Source organism: Diceros bicornis, chromosome 15 (genome assembly GCF_020826845.1).
Source record: "Diceros bicornis minor isolate mBicDic1 chromosome 15, mDicBic1.mat.cur, whole genome shotgun sequence".
NCBI classification, from domain to species: domain Eukaryota; kingdom Metazoa; phylum Chordata; class Mammalia; order Perissodactyla; family Rhinocerotidae; genus Diceros; species Diceros bicornis.
Genome location: NC_080754.1, coordinates 46,687,609 through 46,710,346, shown reverse-complemented (window position 1 = coordinate 46,710,346; position 22,738 = coordinate 46,687,609). Strand labels below are relative to the sequence as shown.

The window sequence follows — 22,738 nt, the reverse complement described above, 5'->3', positions numbered from 1 at the left end:
AGAAAAATAATTTGTTAGTACCTTTAAATGAAAATCCTGTTGAAGACGACTGCTTACTCTTGGCACCTGGGCAAAGAAAATAGGGTGGATTTTTTTTTTCCCCCCCAGAAAAAGAGAGGGAAAATACTGCATAACCACTTATGGGGCTCATTACAAAATTGGAACTTCAAAAGACTGAACTAGCAATAGAAGAAAGAACTAGTTAGGATTTAAATTAGAACTTTGAAGTAAAACAAGAGAGTAGGACTTATAAACTCAATCAAAGTGGTGTGGGTCCAAAAACACTGACTATAAATCTGTCATTTTTACCCTTAAGATGCACAGGACAGAATTGTAAATCAAAAATATTTTTAATTTAGGATTTATTGGCATGATTTGTGACTCTCCTAGATTTTATAAATGTGATGATGGTCTTGTAAATATAGCAAAAATTTTGAAAATTTATTTCAAGTGTATTATTTACAGCAATTCTGAGGTATGTAAGCTATTTTGTTTATAGATTGTTTTCTTAAAATTCTGAGATTCGAACTAGAGAATCATTCTCCTTAGATCTCCTCAGTTGTATGCTAATTTGGTACTTCAAGCCATACTTATTCGATGAGGAATGTTAATGAGTTTTGTGAGAATATGTTTAATTTTTCATATTGAGCATGAATCTGGTCTTACAAGGTTGTTTGCCTTTTGATACCTCTTTATTGTCTACTTTGTGCCAATCTGACTCACTTCTGTCATCACCATTTAACTTTATCTTACCCACACCACGTATCCTTTTAGCAGGCAGACTTATTTATATTCTCTCGTCTAAGAATAAGACTTCAGCACAGGTCTTTAAACAAAATTCATGTTGCAAAGCCGTCTTATTTTGAACTGGACGTTGTTTTGCTTGCTGAATAAAGGGGAAACCAGAGCACCATTTTCAAACTAAAGGAGATGGGTAGCTATGTAATATTATTCATGAAAAACAATGTGTCTGCACTTTTATCAGTCAGGAAGATTTATTTTATAATAAGTTCTGCCAAAGACTTTACAGTGTTATATCCACACATCAATACAACCATAGAGTCTTTGGAGTAGATCTGGATCTCAAATTTCAACTAGTTTGAAACATTAATGACTTTAGCTTTCTAAATCTGTGTATGTGTGTGTGTAAATTTGATAAAATCACTTAAATTTTTTTTATTTCGTTTGTTTTTTTCAATTACTAAGATATTCATAAATTTAAAATTCTCAAGTTACCAAGGGCAAGATTGTGAACAGTCTCCTCATATCGATGTTCCCTAATCATCCCGTTTCTCATGGAAACCAATGTTGGCAATACCTTCTGATAGAGTGTTACTATAATAACTTAATATTTTCAAAGGAGTATAAATATTAAAATTTTAAAAGTTAATCCAAATCCCAGCTTCCCAATAACCATTATTAATATTTCATGAAGATTATTTTAATAATCTCTCAATGAATATATATAGTTGGAAAATAGAGATAGATGAATAAATGGAAGTATTTTAATGAATAATTGTTTACATGTTACATTAAGAAAAGAGTCATTATATTTATTTTTGCTTCTGTATAAGATATGTTAATTTCTGAAAGAGCCCTATTATGTTATGAGAAAAAAAAGATCCTAGAAATTTTGAGACCTTGGGTTCATTATGCTCTTTTTGCTAGCTGTTTCAATTTAAGATGACATCCATTAAATCCCTGCTTATAAGATGTTGAAAATAGCATACTTACTGCATGTTCCTCTAAGCCCCAAACCTTGATTGCTAATATTTATTTTTTGTTGTTTATATTATCAAGGATACATTTTGTTCTATAATAGTAATTTCCAACTGTTTACTGTTTGTTTTTTTAATGCAACATTTTTTTTGTATGTGTGTGTGAGGAAGATCAGCCCTGAGCTAACATCCATGCCAATCCTCCTCTTTTTTTGCTGAGGAAGACCAGCCCTGAGCCAACCACTGTTGCCAATCCTCCTCCTTGTTTTTTTTTCTCTTTTTCTCCCCAAAACCCCAGTAGATAGTTGTATGTGATAGCTGCACATCCTTCTAGTTGCTGTATGTGGGATGCCTCCTCAGCATGGCCTGACAAGTGGTGCGTTGGTGCGCACCTGGGATCCAAACCCAGGCCGCCAGTAGCAGAGCGCGCGCACTTAACCGCTAAGCCACGGGCCAACACCCCGTGTTTTTTTTTTGATTGAAATGGATTCAATGCTTCACACCAGTTTTATTACCACATTCTCTTCATTTCTGAGTGTTTTTTGAACAGTCTCTTATTTGGCTGCATTTTTATTATATTTTTAACAGTCATTTTATTTTTTATGTTTAAAAATGCAGATCATTTAAGCAAAATTTTACATGACATCGTATATATAAAATAAAGTGCAATTTCCACTTAATTCAGTCTTCAAATATATTTTGTTGGAGGGCCAGGCACTGCACTGAATTATTGTTATTTCAAAACACTGTACATTTACTTTTGTGAAAACAGTACCTGTATTTTCTAGTACAAAAAAGCTCACTAAAAATTGTTTCAGGGTATAGAGATATATCCAACTTAAATAGTAAAAAAGTGAACTATAATACTGCTTCACTGCAGTCATTTCTGCTTTTTAAATAACTATTGTATGTGATAACATCCAATATAAAAAGCAATTATGAAAAACATTCATCTACGTACACTTCCAAAGCCTTATTGAGAATACTCTGTTGGCACAAGATGCCAATCACAGGTGCAGCCACAGTTAGCAGCATATGCATATGCCTGTTGGTTCATACCGTGTGCATATTTGGAACATTAATTCCATATTGCTGAGTGCTATCATAACCATTCTGGTGATTCCCTGTTGAATTACTAGTCCTCAAACCGGTCTGTATACCAACAGACACAAAATGATTTTCAAAGCACTGATGTAATTTGCAGCACTGTAAACACCATTTTGAGTTTTTGCCCCCAAGTCTCTCTTAAACAGACTAGAATAACCTCTGTTAAAATTTTCCCTGTATCTAAAGGTATTAAATCCACTCCTTTTGTGTGAATAATGGGCCTAATGGTCAGCCGTCATGCCTCCTCTACCCCTAGAGTGACCTGAACCTCTGTCTTTGACCAACTGAAGCAACTTGGGCTTAATTGCTTGATTGGCTTCATGACACAGATAAGGTCACTTGCTTGCTTTATGTTATTAGGTGTGAAGAGAGTATTTTATTACTGCGAGCAGTTCTTCCAATTAAATGAATATAATGCTCTGAGGAGGTAAGTAGTCATAATTGGTGACAAATTTCGTATCATCCACATCTAGCCTTCTGAAAACCATATCTGTAGCAATCAGAATAGGAAGTTTTCCATCTTTGAATTAATTTAGAACCCATGGATACCCATGGAAGGACACTCTCTTCTCATTTGTCTGATAAGCTTATCACATCTTCTTTTGGTTTCAACAACAAAAGAAATGGTTTTATTTGCCTTCTCACTCAAGATCTCTTCCATTAGTTTCCATTAAGTTTTTCTTCCTGTATACATCATTATATATATCCAGAATCTGAAGAATATTGTGGTTTTCATTAGTTTTAGTGCACTACAGTTTATATGAATATAATGTTTCAGGAAGTGTTCAGCAAGTTGTCTTATTTCTTTTGGCCAAGTTGCATTCTACATTAGGGTTTGCCTATCAGGCCTTAACTGGTACATAATCTTGTATTGGGTAAAAGCCCCTATCAGGCTTTCCATATGCTTCATCAAGGAAAAACTAGATTGTTCTTCTCAGATTGATTTTCTCACACACTGAAAGTCAGTCACTTTTCCTGGTGTTGTAATACAAATTTCCAAACCTCTCTCCAAATTACATTTGTGGTCCTTTGGGAACATCAGCATAGATGCAAGTAGACTTGCAAACAACATGTTTTACAGTCTTCAGCAGCTACTTGCTTTACCTGTTGGCCTGTTCTGGAGTTGGCACCGGCACCATAGAAATAGGCCCATCCTTTCTCTCTCTAGAAATGGCTGATGATTGACGTGGATGGTGGCAGACGGTAAATAAAAAGATTTCTCGAATCCATCTAAGCTACTCCAATTATATCCAACCTGCTTAGAGTAACTGGAGACACCTGAGCTTGAATGACAATGAGTTCAGTAAAGTTCTATCTTCCAGTTACATCCATGACATTTATAGGGTAGTTTGCTTCATAGAAATTCAGGACTGGATTTGGGCAGTTATGACCTCTAACTGTAATTTTCTTGTTTCTTTGGTGTGCTATTTCTAGCCAAATTAGTGTGTTCTTGATAAAAATTCTTCTCAAATCTTCGGGCATCTCATCAAGATTCTTCTTCTTTTTAACTAGTTTCTCTCCAGAATTTCCATACTTATTTCCAGATAATGGCTCTTCCCGACTTCCTCCTTATCAAGGTGCATCAAACCCTATATCCTGGCCACCATCTTGGTCATCCAATAAGCAAACACGATGTCAGTCGTTGTGGTTGGTGAGAAAAAACTGGAGAGAATCAAGTGGAATGACTCCCTGGAGGTGGCCTCAGTAACAGTGAAGCCTTGTGGGGGTGGACGTAGTGACAGCTGAAGAAGAGCAATGATGAGAACTGGAGCTACGTGACTAGAGACCAGTAGAAATCAGTGAAGTTATTTTATTTTTTTAAAAAAGATTCATAAGTACTTTGGTCTTTACATTCTTGTATGCTTGAAGAAGTCTGTCTGTTGCCTTTGAAGTTAAAGGATCACTGACTCTTTTATTATCATAATTATTATTAAATCACTAAATTTATTAAAATTTGAATATGGATTTCTGGTGGGTGATAAATGGTGTAATGGTGTGTGTGTGTAAATGTACATACAAGATTCACCTACAGCAGGGTCACGTGGGTAGGGGGATAGATCTTAGAGAATCAGAAACAGCTTATAGTTATGGTTTATCCTTCTTTTCCCTGTCTTTACTACCCACTCAGGGACTGCATCATCTAATTTTCTGGGAACTATAGTTCATTAAACCTGTGAACTTATTTTACAAGTAATCAATATAGTATTTTGTAAACTCACAAACAAATATTTGAGATGCCTCGTGTGTGTATTGTTAATAGCAACAAGACTGTGTCTTCATAGGCAAAGTGAAGTGAAGGAGAGGGTTAATGAATTTAATTATTATGGATGGCCAATCTGATAATTCAAGCAAACATTATCTTTTCCACAGTAGGAAATTTTTCTGCTTGAATTACTCTGATAATTGACTCAGGTCTCCACTTTACCTGAGTAGGCGGTCTTCAGCTGTCTCTATGTATTCATAGTGAAATTAGACTTGACTGAAAGACTCAGCCTCTCAGGGCTTTTATGGGAAATTTGGAAGGTTCAAAGGGTTAGACAGAGCCTGGTAGCTAGGCCACTAAATAACGAAATGACAGCATTGTTATAATTTTGCTTAAAGGTATGTGCTCCCATCTAGGTGGGTGGGGTTTTTTTTTTGGTTTCCAAAACATGTATTTTTTTATCATTGGAAATTTTTTTTTTTTTAAAGAGTATCTTTTAGCAGGGAAGATAATATTCTGCTTAAACTTGCTATTTGATGAAATATAAATGATTTCAAGTGAAAAATAGTGGCTTATTGCCCTCTCCTGCTCCCTGACCCAGTGACATAGTCTATGTACTTAAAACACTGTGATATCATTTAACAGTGGAAAACACAACAGGAGCTGTAGAAGGAGACCTTCAGAGTCATCTCTAAGAGTTTTGTGTTGAATGTCTGCTACTTGAGTATTAGTTGTTGGTTTTGGAGAAATGCACCTGATAAAACAAAATTGCTTTTAGTAAAGGAAGTGAGATGTGAGGTATAGGCTAATGACTGGAAAATGAATGATTCTAAAGTAAGAAAGAAAATTATAGCAGTAAAATGTGATTTTTATTATCTAAAATCCACTTTCATTCCTCCACATAGTCTTATTGAGAATGAACTCAAAACATTGTAGTGTGGAATTGCTTGTGAATTGTAGCAGAGTATAAATATCTGTATGCCATTGCATCACTGCTTGTTTTAACTTAGCGTTTAATTCTATAGTTCTTTTTAGCAATCTTAATTTGGAATACCATAGTCCAGAGTCAAACCAATCAATATGAAATCTATTTTACCCGTGATAAGTAAATGACTAGTTCCATTAGCATCAGCCACTGCTGTGCCTGAGAAGTGAGGGAAGGCTATATTTGCTAGTGATTTTCTTACCATGAAAATTGCCTATGTCATGCATTTCAGAGACTCAACTTGAGCCAAGATTTCTCAGTGAAAAGTGTAACAAATAAGCAGAAATAGAATTTAGAACTTGAGCTCAGACAACTCAAGGTAGTACAGTATAGAATTGAGTTGATAGGAGGGAAGGTGGGAAAAAAAAGGATGACTTCACACACATTTTCACCTGCCTGAAAAAGGAAAAGACAATGGTGAGGAAAAAAGATTCTCTTTACCTTTGGATGAAATTATCATCACTGGTACCAAACTTTCAGAGCTTTGAAGAGCTCAGAAGTGCCCTGAGGTTTACAGCAATTGCTTTGAGATGTATAGGTGCAGAGGTATTTTAACCCTAACATCCCATTTCAGGAAAGCCTTGCTCTTTTGATAGCTTAGTATCTTTACAGTGCCTTTCATTGTTACACTAAAAAATGTACTATGGTGATTTTCACTGCATAGGAAATGTCCAGTGTTTCAGTAAATAGATTTTGTTTTCTGTTTGGGAGCTCTCTAAAGGAATGTGTCTATGCTTTCCCTTCATTTATTTATCTCTTCTAGAAACTATGCTGGTTACTGAGGATTCAAAAATGGTTTTGCCTTGAGGAACTCATGGTCTAGTGCCAGTGATAGATGGGTACATACATATTAAAACTCAGAAATGTAAATGCTAGTAGAGGTTTATACTATGTTAAAGGAGAACAAATTATTTATTAATTTGCTCCGTTTCTCAAAATAACATTTTTTGGTCCCAGCCTTATGCAGGGCAGAGTGTTATATGCTTTACATATTTGATCCCATTTAGCCCTCACAACACTTTTATGAGTTCGCTATAACCGTTATCCTCATATTACAAATAACAAAACCAAGGTTAAAAATGGCTGCATTTCTGAGCCAAGGCCCCACACAGCTAGTGAATGTCCAAGCTTGGATTCATATCCAGGTCTGTTGGATTCCAGAACCAAGTTCTTACTCACCAGCTTAAATTTCTTCTCTATGCAAGAATCATATTATATAATATGCAAGTATCAGTGAATGTTCAAAATTCTTATCTAAATTTATTTTTCATTCTCAATTTCTATCGTCTGCTTTTTACATTTTATTAGTATGCTATATCACAATAGATTTGAGAATTGTTTGTTTACAATATTTTAAAAATAGATACCCAATATTTATAAAATAACTATAATTTATAGTCGGAAGCTTACGTATTTATTATGGCTGACAGAAATCTCCTTTATTACATTCTTCAGAGCATTTCTAATTTTAATAGAATAATTGGTTTAGTTCAAATCAGTATCACACTTTCTAAATATTAGAATTTAAACATGATAGTTTTAACATCATAAGCTGACAAGTGATCTACGATAAGTTATTTCTTGTCCAAAACTCATACGAGTTTTTATTATAAAGTCTTAAGGCTACGTGCATGTATTTGTGTGCTTTCTTAGATTATTCTAAAATAAGAGTTACAAAAATACTCGATACTTTTGTTCATAATGGCTCTGTTTTCGTTCTTTGATCCCTTCATTCTAAACACATAACAAGAAATAAAATATGAAAATAGAAAACTAAAGAGTCATACCAATGCAGGCAATGGGGTGTTCATCTCCCATGCACTGTAAATGTCTGAACAGGCAGGTCTTTTTTAAAATTTTTAAATTTTTTAAAAACTGTTTTATTAAAGTATGATTGACATACAAAATCTGTACATATTTAATGTACATAACTTGATGACTTTGGAGATAAGTATACATATGTGAAACCATGACCACAATCTATGTCATAAACATATCTATCATCTCCAAAAATTTTTTCCTGCCTTTTTAATTTATAATAATAATAATTATTATGATGTTGTGATAAAAACACAACATAAGATTCACTCTCCCAGCAAATTTTCAAGTATACAATGCAGACTGTTAATTCTAGGGACCATGCTGCACAGCACATCCCTAGGACTTATTCCTGTATAACCGAAACTCTGTACACTTTGACAAATAATTCCCCATTTCCCCCTCTCCCAGCCTCTGGCAACCACCATTCTACTCTCTGCTTCTAAGAGTTTGACTATTTTAGATTCCTCGTATAAGTAGGATGATGTAGTATTAATTTGTCCTTCTGTGTCTGGCTTATTTCTCTCAGCATAATGTCCTCCAGGTTCCTCTATGTTATTGCAAATGGCAGGATTCTCTTCTTTATTCAAGGATGAATAATATCCTCTTGTATGTATATACCGTGTTTTCTTTATTCATTCATCCATTGATTGGCACTTAGGTTGTTTCCACCTCTTGTCTATTGTGACTCATGCTTGAACATGCAGCTCTTGAAAGAGATCAAAATCAGCCTCAATGCTGAAAGACAGGGCCTGATATGGAGCTTTGCTGCAAGTGAAATTAGGTTAAAAAAGTCAACCCCTGTTACCAGTTTACACATGTAGCTGTAGCTGTAGCTTTCCATGAGCTGTAAACCTAAAGAAGTAACTAAACCAAATTATCTGTTGGCTTAGAGGTTGAATGGTTCCAAGAATGATTTTTTCAATAACTTTATGGGGCAAAAATGCCAAAATACCATTATAACTTCAGGTCAAGTTTTTATGGCACCAACCGTAATATCCCTGGACAGGGAGGAATCATCACAAAGAGAGAGAAAAATAAAACAAAAACTTTTCATTCAAATGAACTTCAACCTTAAAGTTCTTACAAAAGAAAAAAATAATCTTATTAATCTATAGTCACTGATCATAGATTCTTCTAAGTTACATTTCTTTTCCAGTTTATTCCATTTACTCTACAGATGTATTGATGATGAAATGTTGATGATGATGATGTAATTATCAGTACATGGAACATAATTAGCTTTGTTCTATTCACTTTTCCAAGTGCCACGTATGTATTAGCACTTTTAATCTGAAAATTTATCTTTGAGGTAGATATTATACCATTATGGCCCATAGGGATGTACTATTGCTAATATCCATTAAATACGTTAATGTTTATGCTATCTTTATGAGTATCAGAAATTCTGACGAGAAAATGTACCGGTTTCCATAGTAGCCCCACCTAATCTTCCTAACAACCTTTGAGGCAAAAGAGTCAGGGGTGTTTACTAACTGGTCCTGGATTATGAGTCTAGCACGTAACAGAGTCAGAACATTGGGCCTAGAGGTTGTTCTTTCCATGCCCCACACTGCCTTAGTATTTGTTATATATAACTCTGAAGAGTAACAAAGATTCTCAAAGCACAAATTAGTATTCTGCGTGTTTAGGAATCCTAAAGTTAAGATCCTATATGAAAACTCTGTGAAGTAGAATGAAATATCTTTATCATCACAAAGACTCTATGGGTTTCCTAGGATGAGAAATTAATGAATACTTCTTGTTGACGCTGTAAAAGTAACCTAAATAATAGTTTTTCTCAGTATTCATTTTCTCAATGTGTATTACATTTTCTATGAGGAATTAGACATCATTTTGAGATGTTAACTGTATTTTTGTGTTAAAAAGGGCAAGGTTATTGAGTAATATTGTAGACGTATGACAACATATTGTGAGGAGCTTAGCTAAGATGGGAGAGACAGAGCTGAACTGTTATATGTTGGAGTAACCAATTAAAGCAACAAGCTAAAAATGAAAGACTTCAGCCTTTAATCACTTCCTGTGATGGTTCAAGCAAGAGCCTAAAACCAGAGAGAGCGTTGACTCCCCTTGTTTCATTTTCACCCATGGAATGGGATGCCAGTCAAAGGTCAGATGGATCAGCACAGATATAGGGTAGACTCACTGTTGAGGGAGCCCGGAACAAAAGCCTCCAGCAGTTTTATGGAACTTGGGGTCCGGAAGAGGGAAAGGAGGAAGGGCCAGGAGTGGAAAATACTGGGCACTTAATCAGAGAAAGGAAGTGTCTTCAAGTTTTCTCCTTTCTCTCCCTGTATTCCCCCACCCCTCCCAATAAGGAGGCGTTAGCAGAGGCTCTTGAAAGGCGCTGTGCCCAAAGCCTCACATAAAGAGGCTCACGAAGGAAGGCACCTGGGCTAAGAATGCAAATATGTGAAGAGCGTGACTGTCAGGCAGGGGTGCCCGAGTTCTTGAGTGAAACTCCCTTCAGGGACTGCAGGCCACTGGCTGTGCACCGGGGCTCCTGTAGGGAGGGCAGCCTTCCCCCTGAGGCCTGCCAGGTAAAGCCTTTGTAATTACCCGTGGTGGGACCTGAAAAATCACATACAGGTTTTTCACCAGGGACCAGACTCCTCACAGATGACTTCAAATATCTGGTTGGTTAAACCATACATGTCACGTGGTTATCTAGTAAATGCAGAATCATTCTTCCCACCCACCGCAAACATTCCTAATGAGTTCTGCTGGAACTTTGTGCAACTCGCAGGATAAATTGACTTGATATTTCCTCTTTTCATGATGAGGAAAGTTATACTGATTCCTGATATCTAGAGAATTGTCATTATGACATTCCCACTCTTTACTCTGGCCTTTTTCAAAATCTCCACACCCTTCGGGTTAAAAGAACTTGCAACTTTGAAATGCCCTTTTACCCCATGGGCATTATTAGCTACATTCCAAGAGGATTTACACCCCCTTCTCCCATCACTTTTGGCTCCCTTTTCTCTTTCCAATTCCAAATTCCATCTTTGGCATTATTACCAACTGAATTTAATTGATTTATTAAGCAAATATATTGACATGCCCTTCAAAAATCCTTGGTGTTTTAATAATAGTTCCTGCACTGAGAATTATGCTTAAGAGGAATTTTAGTATGTACACAAAATATATAGAGAATACATATTTATTGACTATATAAATATACATGGAAGGTTTGATTCTGTAGTCCTTCATGACACCTGGGAGAATTTTTATTTCAGAATTCCTACAATGACTTGTGGGTCACTCATATTGGACTAAATTAAAAATGTGGTTGTGAATATAAAAGATAATACACAGACAGAGCAGGAGTTGTGTGTCTTTAGAGAGCTAAAGGAAGTGGAGGAAAAATATCTAGGGCCTTTGAACTATATTCCCACATCTATTAAGAGTTGAGAGAGATAAATTAAATTGTAAGAGCGTCAGAAGACACACATACTATGACTATATAACCTTGCTATCATGTAGCGAACTTGAGAAAAATCTATTAGTAATACTAAACATGCTAATTAAAAATCACCCAAATTGTCATTGTTGCTGTTTTTGTGTTTTGTTTCATCTCAACCGTTCAAATTATGTTGCTTCCTGGATTGTGATAGGACCTTGGAGGCAGGATTCGGGAACCCTGAATCATAAAATCAGAATGGTAGTGAACGTTCAGATAGAGAGCCAAATATGGGGTGAGGGAGAGTCTCTGAATATGCACATTCTCTGAAACTTCAGAAAATGGATGTTTAAAAATCTGTTTGGGGGCCGGCCCTGTGGCTTAGCGGTTAAGTGCGCACGCTCTGCTGCTGGCGGCCCGGGTTCAGATCCCGGGCGCGCACCGACGCACCACTTCTCTGGCCATGCTGAGGCCGTGTGCCACATACAGCAACTAGAAGGATGTGCAGCTATGACATGCAGCTATCTACTGGAGCTTTGGGGGAAAAAATAAATAAATAAAATTAAAAAAAAATCTATTTGGTACTATAGAGGGAAAAGATCAAGAACAGTTTCTAGCAATTGAGGGATGATAAATAGCAATTAATACATCAATAATTTAGGGTATATAAAATTATCATTCACAGCATTTTTTTAACAAGCTGCCTTTATTGCTGTATTATAGTGTAAAAATAAGGATAAGGATTTTTATGGATTTTCTCATTATCATAGTCTTCAAACTCTATTTTCTCTATAAGATCTTAAATACCTCCACAGTCAGTTCTCCTACGTTGGTTAGTTTTTGGAGATCCCAACTCATATTTGAGAAAGACCTATTATTGATCCACAAGTTGCCTTTGAAATATGCCTTTATACTTGTGCTTGAATCACTTTGTAATAATTACATTTATTGAGTTACTGCTATGACTTAATGTACTTTTTAGACATTATTTAATCTTTAAAACAATTCTGTAATAAATATTATTATCCACATTTAACAAATGAGGAAATTGGGGGTCAGAAGAGTTAAGATACTTGCCTACATTTTGCACATACGTTATGTGACAGAATTGGTACTCAAGCCAAACTAACTCCCAAGCTCACTTGTACGACTACGGTGCGCTTCCCCTCTCTCGACTGCAATTCAGAATAAATAAATAAGCAATATGAAGGGGATAAAAATACATACTCTGGACTCAAATTGTATAGTTTATTTGGAAAATCTCTACCCTGTGAAAAGCTCTCAATGAGTGAATCCCAAGAATTTATTTGTTCTTAGCGTGTTTCTGTGTTCTCTTCTATAGTATGGGAATTTTAATATTGCCATTCCTCATTAGATAATTCCTCATTCCTCATTAGATCATTAGAAACACAAAATAGAGGGGCTAAATATTTCATGTTGTTGAATATGTGAAATGGAATATACCATATGAGGTCCTGAGATGAGTAAGAATTTACACCTACATAACTTCCGGTACCCTGACCCAAAATGTGAATTGGGTCAGAGATATGGAACTCAGAAAATGAACATTATTTTTATCTGAATTATTTAACAGTACCCTATAGATGTGCCGTTCTGTATCTGTATTCCTTTCTCCAGTCCAGCGAAGAATGGGTTTCCGAGGGGAGAATTTCAATTTAGCTTCCTGGGCCCCACTTCAGACCTACTCCAATGTTTTGGAATTATTTCTCTATTTCTTTCTTAATTTTCAGGTTATTCTAAAATGCTGCCAGATTTAGAAACCCTCACTTGTCTAGAGAAAAAATACTAGGCAGTAGAAAAAAGAAAGCTTGCTTTGCTGATTTTGCTATTTAAAGTGTAGGATATGGGCCGGCCGTGTGGCTTAGTGGTTAGGTGCGCGCGCTCCGCTGCTGGCGGCCCGGGTTCGGATCCCGGGCGCGCACTGAGGCAGTGCTTCTCCCGCCATGCTGAGGCCGCGTCCCACATATAGCAACTAGAAGGATGTGCAGCTATGACACACAACTATCCACTGGGGTTTTGGGGGGAAAAAAATAAATAAAATCTTTAAAAAAATAAATAAATAAATAAAGTGTAGGATACAACACTAGATTAAGATACTACCTTTACATTTAATAAATTATTATCTGTATGTCTAAAAATATGGCAGTTTTTGAATTTTTAGTTCTCATCTATTTAACATTCTAATTATCGAGGCTTTGTAATTGGTTTTAATTTCTAGGAAAAAAGGTCTCTCTGCATTGCCTTCCTTTTCCCGTGTTTTTGTGGCTAGTTTGCTTCTGTTTTTTAATGGACTTGAAAATCCGCACATCGAGTTACATATAAGCAAAAACAGAACGAACCTTTTGTTAGTTTTATTGGTATCACAGGAAGTCTGTTGTTACCTTAGATAGAAAGGATGCCTTTGTTATGCTAATCTTTATTTTTCCAAGAACATGGCATATCTTTCATTGGGCTCAAGTCTTCTTTTGTGTTCTTCAGTACTATTTTAAAATTTTCTTCATACAGATATTGCACATTTCTTGTTAAATTTATCCTTAGGTATTGTTTCTCTTCTTTTATAGTCAGTCATTGCCTTCATTGCATGTTATAATTAGTGGTTTTATATATATGTGTATACACATATATATATAATTTCTGTCTCCACAGAGTTTCAAATCTTATGAAACTATTAATTTGGTGACTGAAGGTGTTACTGAAATTCTTGTCTTTTGTAATAGTTTTTCAACTGATATTGGGTTTTCCAGGTTTAAAACCTTATGATCTATTTCCCTTTTGCTTGTCAATTTTTATATCACTAATTTATAGTTCTTTCCTAATTGTATAGGCTAATGCCAACAGGAAATATAAAAATAATAGTGCTGATACTAAACATTTTGACCTATTTCTGATTTCAGTGTGAATGCCTTTGGCGTATCCTTATTACACATGATACTATTTGCTAATATGTTAGGACTTTTGCAATGATATTCATAAATTAGAATGGCTTGCATTTTTATAATACGATGTTTTTAAGGTTTAGGGTCAATGTTAAACTTGTATCATAAAAATAATTGAGAATTTTTCCTTTTTTATGTATGCTCAGCAACTGTTTATCAATACTGGAATTTTCTGCTATTTAAAGGATATAGCTTGTGCATTTCAAGGCAAACTCTTCACCTTTAAGAATTATGTTTTGCTGTGACTTTCTGAGATATGATGCTGCTGGGGTCTTTCACTTCTCTTCTCAGTTCTCTTCTCATTTATTTTTATGTAACTTCTGCCTGATCTCAGGTTTGGTAGCTCATGTGAGTTTTTAGAATATGAAATTTTATCTGTCTCTAGGATTTTTCTGAAAATGATATTGGTAGGTTTTTTACTTGTTTGCTTTGTTTTTCATCATTGTTACATTTCTGTGATTTCCAGAACTTACTTATTGTAACTTAATTTGCCATGTTCACATGGGATTTCCCTTGTTTTCATATTTGTTATATCTCTTAAAATGGTAAATATTCTGAATTGCTCCTTGAATGACGTAAAACTTGGGCCTAGAAGTGGAAGTTTACTAGAATAAAAGCTAACCAGCTTTGTTCATAAATGAGTTTTTGATAAACAATGGGATTCTATAATGGACATTGTAGTCAACTCTCCAATATTCACTGCAGCCTTCACCCATTGTGTGTTAATCTTGAGGTTTCCATGGGGCTGATCCCACAATTTATTTTAGCTACAGATCTAATTGGTCTAAACTAGTGAAGCTATGGCATTATCCTGGCCATAGTGATTTTTCTTTTCAAATAAAGGTATGTGACTCAAGTAGGTATAATCAGATTTTTATATGTGATTAGTAATCCAGTGGTAGGAAAGAAAGGACTTTCCCTCTCTCTGGGTTTGTACTGGTAAGTTTTCAGCCACTTGTACCCAAAAGGAAAACTCAGGCTTAGGATGAAGATGAGAAATTGAAGAGAAAGTGGAAATATGGAAAAAAAAATAAGTTTTTGCTGCCATCATTGAACTATGGGAACAAAATAAACCTGAAATTTATTTCTTAGTTTTCCATTAATATTTGCTAGTAACTTGTTTAAATCATTTGGTGGGGGGGTACTAAGTTAGGGAGCAGTGTAAAAGACCCCCCTCATTTCTGACACCAATTGCAAGTTTGGAGGTCCCAAGATCCCCCTCACCTCTAAGACTAATTATGTGTTTGGGGGTTCCCAGGCCCAACTCTGGTTTAATAACTCACTAGACTCACAGAACTCACTAAAAGCTGTTATACTCACAGTTATAGTTTATTACAGTGAAAGGCTACAGATTAAAATTAGCCAAGGAAATGGAGGCATGGAACAGAGTCCAGGAAATTTTCAAGTGTGGAGCTTCCTGCTATCCTCTTCCACTGGAATCATAGAGAGTGCTACTTTTCCCAGCAATAATGTGTGAGAAAATGCATGGAGTATTGACAGGGAAGCAGGGAAGTTCACCCAAGCCTTGATATCTAGAGATTTTATTGAGGTTCCATTATGTAGACGTGATTGACGCCCATGTTGGTATTCATCTCCAGCCCCTCCAGAGGTTAAGCTGATACCGTAGAGTTAAAACTCCCACCCTAAATCACATTGTTAGACTATCTGGTATGCCCACCTCACATCCTAACTTACACTGTTACATGATCTGGTATGACTCCAGGCACCCAGGCAAACAAAGATACTCTTATCAGGCATGACATTCCAAGGACTTAGATATTACCTACCAGGACTCAAAGGCTAAGGCCAGATCTCTCTAGGCAAATTTAAATTTTTTACTATGTGGTGGCCAGAGGTGGGGTTCTGTTCCTTGAAACATCAGTTGTACTTGATACATACCTTTATTGAAGCGTATATATTAGGGAAGATACTGATAAGATACACTACCACATTTAACTTTTATTGTAGGTAGTTCCATTTAGAATGGAAATACTAAGATTTGAAATAAGAAAGATAGAAACATTCTCAGCAAAGTGGAACGATTTTTTCTCGCAAAAACTTTTGAAGACTTTGATTTTCAAAATCCGAGATTTTAATCCAAGTTTCCCTAATTTGTCAACACATTTATCTTCACTGATGATCTTAATAGATATTCATATTTTAAGAAGAGAGAGATAATTTGAAGATGATTTGGTATTGCCTTGTAGGATTCAATATAGAAGTTGATGGATGAATTCTTGATATTGAAATATAGGCAAACCTTAAAAAGATAGTAAATAGAGCCAATCCTGGAGAAACATCCACTTATTAAAAAAGAAGTGTCTAAATCATTGTCTGACTTGCATTGCATTAGACTGGATTACTAAAGCAAAATAAAATAAAAAACAATGATCCTACACCCCAAAACAAAACAGCCCCTTAGAGTTTTGTGTTTATAAAAATAGGATACAGATGATCTGTTACAGCTAGAATTAGGAATACATTTTGAAATCAAGTCAACAAACTAACAGGTCCCTGGCAAGCAGTCATTGAATCATTTTTACTGCCTGCTTCAAGGTTTTCCATATTTAATACCCAATCAAGAAATGAACAGAAAAGGGCAACCCTATGTACGCATGTTTTTCCTACGTAGTCCTAGAAATAGTAAAAGGTAGATTATAAAAATGTACACAAGGCGAAAAGATGAAATTAAAATTAGGAGAAAATGAACATGGAAAATTAAACAAAGGGAAAGTATTAAGAATGTTAAATCAAAGCCAGATGTTAGATAAGTATATAAAATGCAGGCTGTGATTTCCCAACACTTAGAGTTGTTTAGGCAGTGTTGACTAGGGAAAAAAGAGTAGAGAAATAGGAATGCTTATTGGCAATTAATTCTGGGCATTTAATTCTGTTTTTAATGTTTCGCCTTTTTGTGATGAACTGTCAAAATGAAAAGATGCTCAATTATTTAAAGTCCATTGATTTAGACATCTATTTCCAATAAAATTATGAATATACAAAGGCAAATAAAATTGTAAATTGAAATATAAACAATATTATATGTAAAACATGTTTATAACTATGAACTAAATAAAGAAACTGAGGTAAACATGAAAATGAAAGTTGTGGGGAAACTATGTATAATATATATATTTTTTTCTTCTCTGCGTTTTTCAAATTTACTTTAGTGTGCGTAGCTTTGTAATAACAAAGTAAAATAACTCGTAAAACTTATCTTGTTGTCCAACTAAAATGTATATTAAATATAGCAATCACTATGATAATTTTGAGAGTAAGACATATGCTAAATTACATAAAATATCTGTTTATATTCTTAAGCCAACAAAGTGATATAAGTTTTATTAAATGCCCTAAAGAAGAATATTTCATGTATTACCATTTTTCTCTGTATCTTTTTATAAAAATGAATCTTCTGCCCATGACAAACTTCTTCAAAAATTTCAACTACTTTGCAGAGCTATATAATAGCAATTATTTAATGTCTGTGTTGTAACAACCAATATTTTAATCAGGTAATTCTGCTTTTAGGGAAAACATCTGATGCCATGAAAACAAATAAATGCAATACAAAAACATTACTATGGAGAAATATGTTTTAAATAAGAGTTTATAGGAATTTAAAAAAACCTGTAAGAAATACATGTCTAGAAGTTCTCTTGGTGAGTTAAAGAAAATAAATTCAAATAAATCTGCCACCAATAAATAATAATCTCTTTAGCTTTAGTTTATATTCCATGAGTTTTCACTTGTTCTAGCAGACACAGCAAACATAACCCAATGTAAAATTACAAGTTAATCCATTTGCACAGTTTATCTAATTCTTTATTTTAAAAATATCAGATTGCTTTTGTTTTTTTTTTTTTGGTGAGGAAGATTGGCCCTGAGCTAACACTTGTTGCTAATCTTTCTCTTTTTGCTTGAGGAAGAGTGGCCTGGGCTAACATCTGTGCTCATCTTCCTCTGTTTTGTATGTGGGTTGCAACACAGCGTGGCTTGATGAGTGGTGTATGTCTATGCCCAGGATCTGAACCTGCGAACCTGGGCCACTGAGGTAGAGCGTGCTCAAATTAACCACTACACCACCAGGCTGGCCCCTCAGATTCCTTTTTTTTAATAGAGAAATTATTTTATTTCTAGCAATGAAAGCATATCTAAGAAGTCAAAAAGTAAATCATAAAATAAATAAAATAAAACAGTATATACAAGATATGTTCTTGAGAGCAATAGAGAATCCGTGGTGTGAGCACAATGATTGAACAGTGGTAGAAGAATACAGTATACAGGCTGTAGTGTTTCATTATTGTTGTTCTTTTGGAAAAATGAATTTTAGTGGGCATTCATAGTCAACAAATTGTTTAGGAACTCCAACACTATACACTTTATCTCAAAGTGTCTATTTTGCATGCTATCACGTGGTTTCCTGCAGATAAGCAAGGAATTAACATTGAACAGGGAGGAGAAAGAACTTTTAAGATACTTCTGTGAGATGTCCATATTAAAAACAAAAGTGAAATCGCTGGGAGCTGGCCCCGTGGTGTACTGGTTAAGTTCACGTGCTCTGCTTCAGCAGCCCGGGGTTCGCGGGTTCAAATCCAGAGCGTGGACCTACACACTGCTCATCAAGCCATGCTGTGGTGGCGTCCCACATACAAAATAGCAGAGGATTGGCATGGGTGTTAGCTCAGGGACACTCTTCCTCAAGCTAAAAGAGGAAGATTGGCAACAGATGTTAGCTCAGGGCCAATCTTCCTCATTGAAAAAAAGAAAAAAAGAAAGAAAAAAAAGTAAAATCCTGACTTTTAGGATTCTCTTTTGGTATCATCTTTGAGTGTTGTCCTTTGTCAGTGTTTAATAAAAGAATTAGTCCCCTTCGATCTTCCATTTCACTTATCAGATTTTTAAGGATACAGAAACAAATTCAGGTAAATAAATGATTTAACCTAATGACAGTAGTTTCCCAGTAGTGTGGCAGTAAAGCTTTTGGGGACTTGCAACAATGTAACTGGTAAACATAAAATTAGATTCAGTACTCTGTTGTTAATGAGCAGTTTTGACTTCATTGCTGCTAGACTTTCTGGGGCTTGCCGTGTTTGCGTTGCCTAATTTGATGTGCTTGTGGCGAGATCTGTATAGATGCCTGAAAAAAATTCAGTCTCTGGGATAATTGGGCCTTTTTGTACAATACACACTTGCAATTTTCTCTAAAGTGATTTTTTTCAATTAGACATGAACCATGGTTTCCAACAAGATCCCTTCAGATTTCGAATAGGGACTTTTCTGTTTTTCCACTCCTTCCATCAAAATACTCTCAAATTGTAGACTCTACATTGTAATTTTGTTGTTGAAGTTGAAGTTTTCTGTCTAACATCTGTTTTAGTGGTTTTCATAGTGATGTTTAAAGGAATACTTGTTGAAAAAATGCACTGCATTCTGAGTCTAGTGACATATGCTAAGCCTTTGTAGGCCCAGCTATCACCCCCTTTAATCTGTGCAGGTGCAATTAGTGCTATTTGTTCTTTTAGTATCAAAACTGCTATAATGAACAGACACCATCTTTTCAGGAACAGTACTGAAAAAAAATGAATAAAATAATTTTGTAAAATATCTCCTTAGAATGGCATAATACTTTCAAAAATAGATTTAAATGTGCAGGAGATATCTTTAGGGTATCCTCTGAGAAATAAACAACCATATGTGTCTCAAATTTATAGTCGTTAAACTTAATAATATTTAGTACTCAATACTCCATAGATGCTGATGCATTTTATTAGTAATAATTAGCCCAGTGGTCCCTATTGAAATTAAAATGGTAATATTATGTCCTGCTTAAAAAAATAAAAGAGGATGAAGCTAATAACTGGCCATCCCACTGGGTATGCAAAATAGGAAACAAATGACACTTCTCTTGTTATTCTCTGATCTTGATATTTGCAAGTCTGCCTCTGAAAGAAGAGTATGTTGGAACATTTTCTAGTTTGGCCATTAATTTTTATAGCAAGTGACAAATATTCAGATTAATTCCGACATCCTCAGAACACCAGTCCAAGCCACAGTGTTCCCAAGGGAATATGTCTTATCCCAAAACATTTATTTAATAGCTTTTACCAAGCATCTAGCATACTCATACAAGACATTTTGCTAGATGCTATGAAGATAAAAATGAGCCAGATATAGGTCTTCCCTTTATGAGGTTAGTATCCTTGAAAGCAGATGAGACATACACACCAAACTATAAGATAGTGAGAAGTGAATCAGTGTTATGAAAGAAATACAAATAAGTGAGACTTCAGGGGAGGAAGTCTTTTTTTCCTCCCAGCTTGGGGGATCATTTGGTAGTGCCAGTTAGCTAGGGCTTGAGAGAAAAAATTTAGGGAACAATTGAGGTAATTGGCACTCCAGATAGAGGCAAGAGAGTAAACAAAAGCCCAGAGATGGAAATACACAGGATGTGATTGTGGGACATAAAAATGGGTTGTTTCACTGGACTGTAAGGAAGAAAAAGGGGAAAAGGAGCAAATACTAGTGAAAAGGTGTGTTGGCTAGGGCCAGATTATGGCCTTGAGATATTCTTTTAAGCAAGTGGCCTACGGGTCACTCACTAATGGATTCTAACCTGTCCAGAAGAATTTTGGATGTGTCAATCAATCTGAAGTCAACATCAGCCAGGAAAGCCTCAGAATTTAGATCTTATGGGGAGGCTGAAACTAGGTTTCTGTAGCTTGTAACTTTGCCTGCTCTCTTGAACTTGTGCAGCTGGAATGTAGGAGCAGGAGAATGCTAACAGATGTGATTCCTCTCATGCCTTAAAGGAGGATGTAGAGAATCCTGTTTTCACACAATTTGTGTTTTATGGACAGGGCTTACTAGCTACTTTCTGTTGAACAACTACTTACAATATGCTAGTGTTAAAGTTGTACAACAAACTGCCTATGAAGTTGTATTGTTATTTTTGTTTTTTAGATATTGAAATTAAGTTAGAGTTGTGAAGTAACTCTGGAATTGAAAGTAAGATTTGACTCCAAATCTCACGTGTCCACCGTTCTAATCTCATAATCCTGTAATTATAATTATCCCAAGGCCAAGTTCTCAACTGAATTTAAAACAACAACAGAAAATTCTTACCGATGCATAAGACAAGGCAGACAGAAAGATATATATGTATATAGTCCAAGCAAAATTCTATGAAAATAGAATGCAGGAAGATTGATTCTGATGACTGGGTGCCTGGAAAGAGGAGTAAGATTTTCAAATCCTTTAAGAGTTAAGTAGAGCCAGACTTTCTGATATTATATATTGAGTAGACAAATTCATTAAAAATTAAAATACATGGACATATTTTGTGGCATGATCTATGAGTTATAGTTATTTAAGATACGGACACTATCCACATGAATATGGGACTGTCTAGCTTCATAATCTTCATGAGAACAGAGTATTCAGTCAAATAATGTTTGGTCTCAAAGACCACAAAGCACTAGATTCCCATTAATTCACGTATTACTTCAAACACATACTTACAATCCTGCAATAAGAGAGAAATCAAAATACTTTTAAAAGAGCACGAAGCACACATACAGTTATCTGATAGCAATTCAGAAATATATAACAACACATGAAACTCAAACTTTTAATTGTTAGACTCTAAACTTTCTGATTTCTGGAGCCCAAACTGTTCTGTAGAGAACCACTCCATCAAGTCTACCCCAAAGTATATTTTTCTTTAAATTTTCAAATTTTGTTTATAATATATTCTTCAATTATGTGATTAAAAAGCAGGATCTTTGCAAGAAAAGAATGTGACAAAGTGTCCAGGCTCCAGCTCTGCAAATTTTTGCTAGAAAAATCTGATCTGAATCTATTAGTTACAAATTCAGGAAATTAGAGAATCCACAAAAACAAAATTGAGGACAATAAATGTTAACATAAAGCAATACATATAATTGTTCTGAATTGAGTCCTGTGTTTTTTCTTGTTACCCATATGGATGACAAGCAATAAGTGAGTAAGAGTAAAGAAGTTGTTTTCTCGAGTGGTTCTCTGCCTTGTCTGCTAACACACAAGAAGCACACTCACTAGCTCTTATCTTGATCTTGCTGCAGGAGCAATGCAGGACATTAGCTCTACATCCAAGGATATGTCTGGAATCTCCCAGTGAAATTCTGTAAGATGCTCCTGCCCCACTAGCCCTCCAACTTTCATACCTACTTGAGAGCCTAGAAGTTCACTTCTACTGTAATCATCTGCCAGAAGGTTACAACTCCTAAACTTTGGTCTATCACAAATAAATTCCATTCAACAAGTATTTATTAAACACCCACTCTTTGCCCTTTCTAGAACTAGGCAAATTACATACAGGGTTACTATAGAACACACACACACACACACACACACACAAATCAGTGTGTTTATTGAGTGCCACTGAGTGACAATTAGAAAGATATTTTTATATGCTATAATGCATATCATAGGACTTTTTCTCAGCATAGTCATTATTGTAATAGATCCTTTTAAATAATTGATAAA

At 35.3% G+C, this 22,738-nt stretch overlaps 1 protein-coding gene and 1 pseudogene across 10 annotated transcripts in view; one reads left to right on the top strand and one right to left on the bottom strand.

The window, feature by feature from the left end:
- Nucleotides 1–22,738, top strand: part of NAALADL2 (N-acetylated alpha-linked acidic dipeptidase like 2) — a 1,285,146-nt gene that overhangs the window by 1,162,477 nt on the left and 99,931 nt on the right. The gene's annotated exons all lie outside the window — the stretch shown is intronic.
- The window catches only part of LOC131415049 (probable ATP-dependent RNA helicase DDX5), a 51,314-nt pseudogene continuing 31,267 nt past the window's right edge, over nt 2,692–22,738 (bottom strand).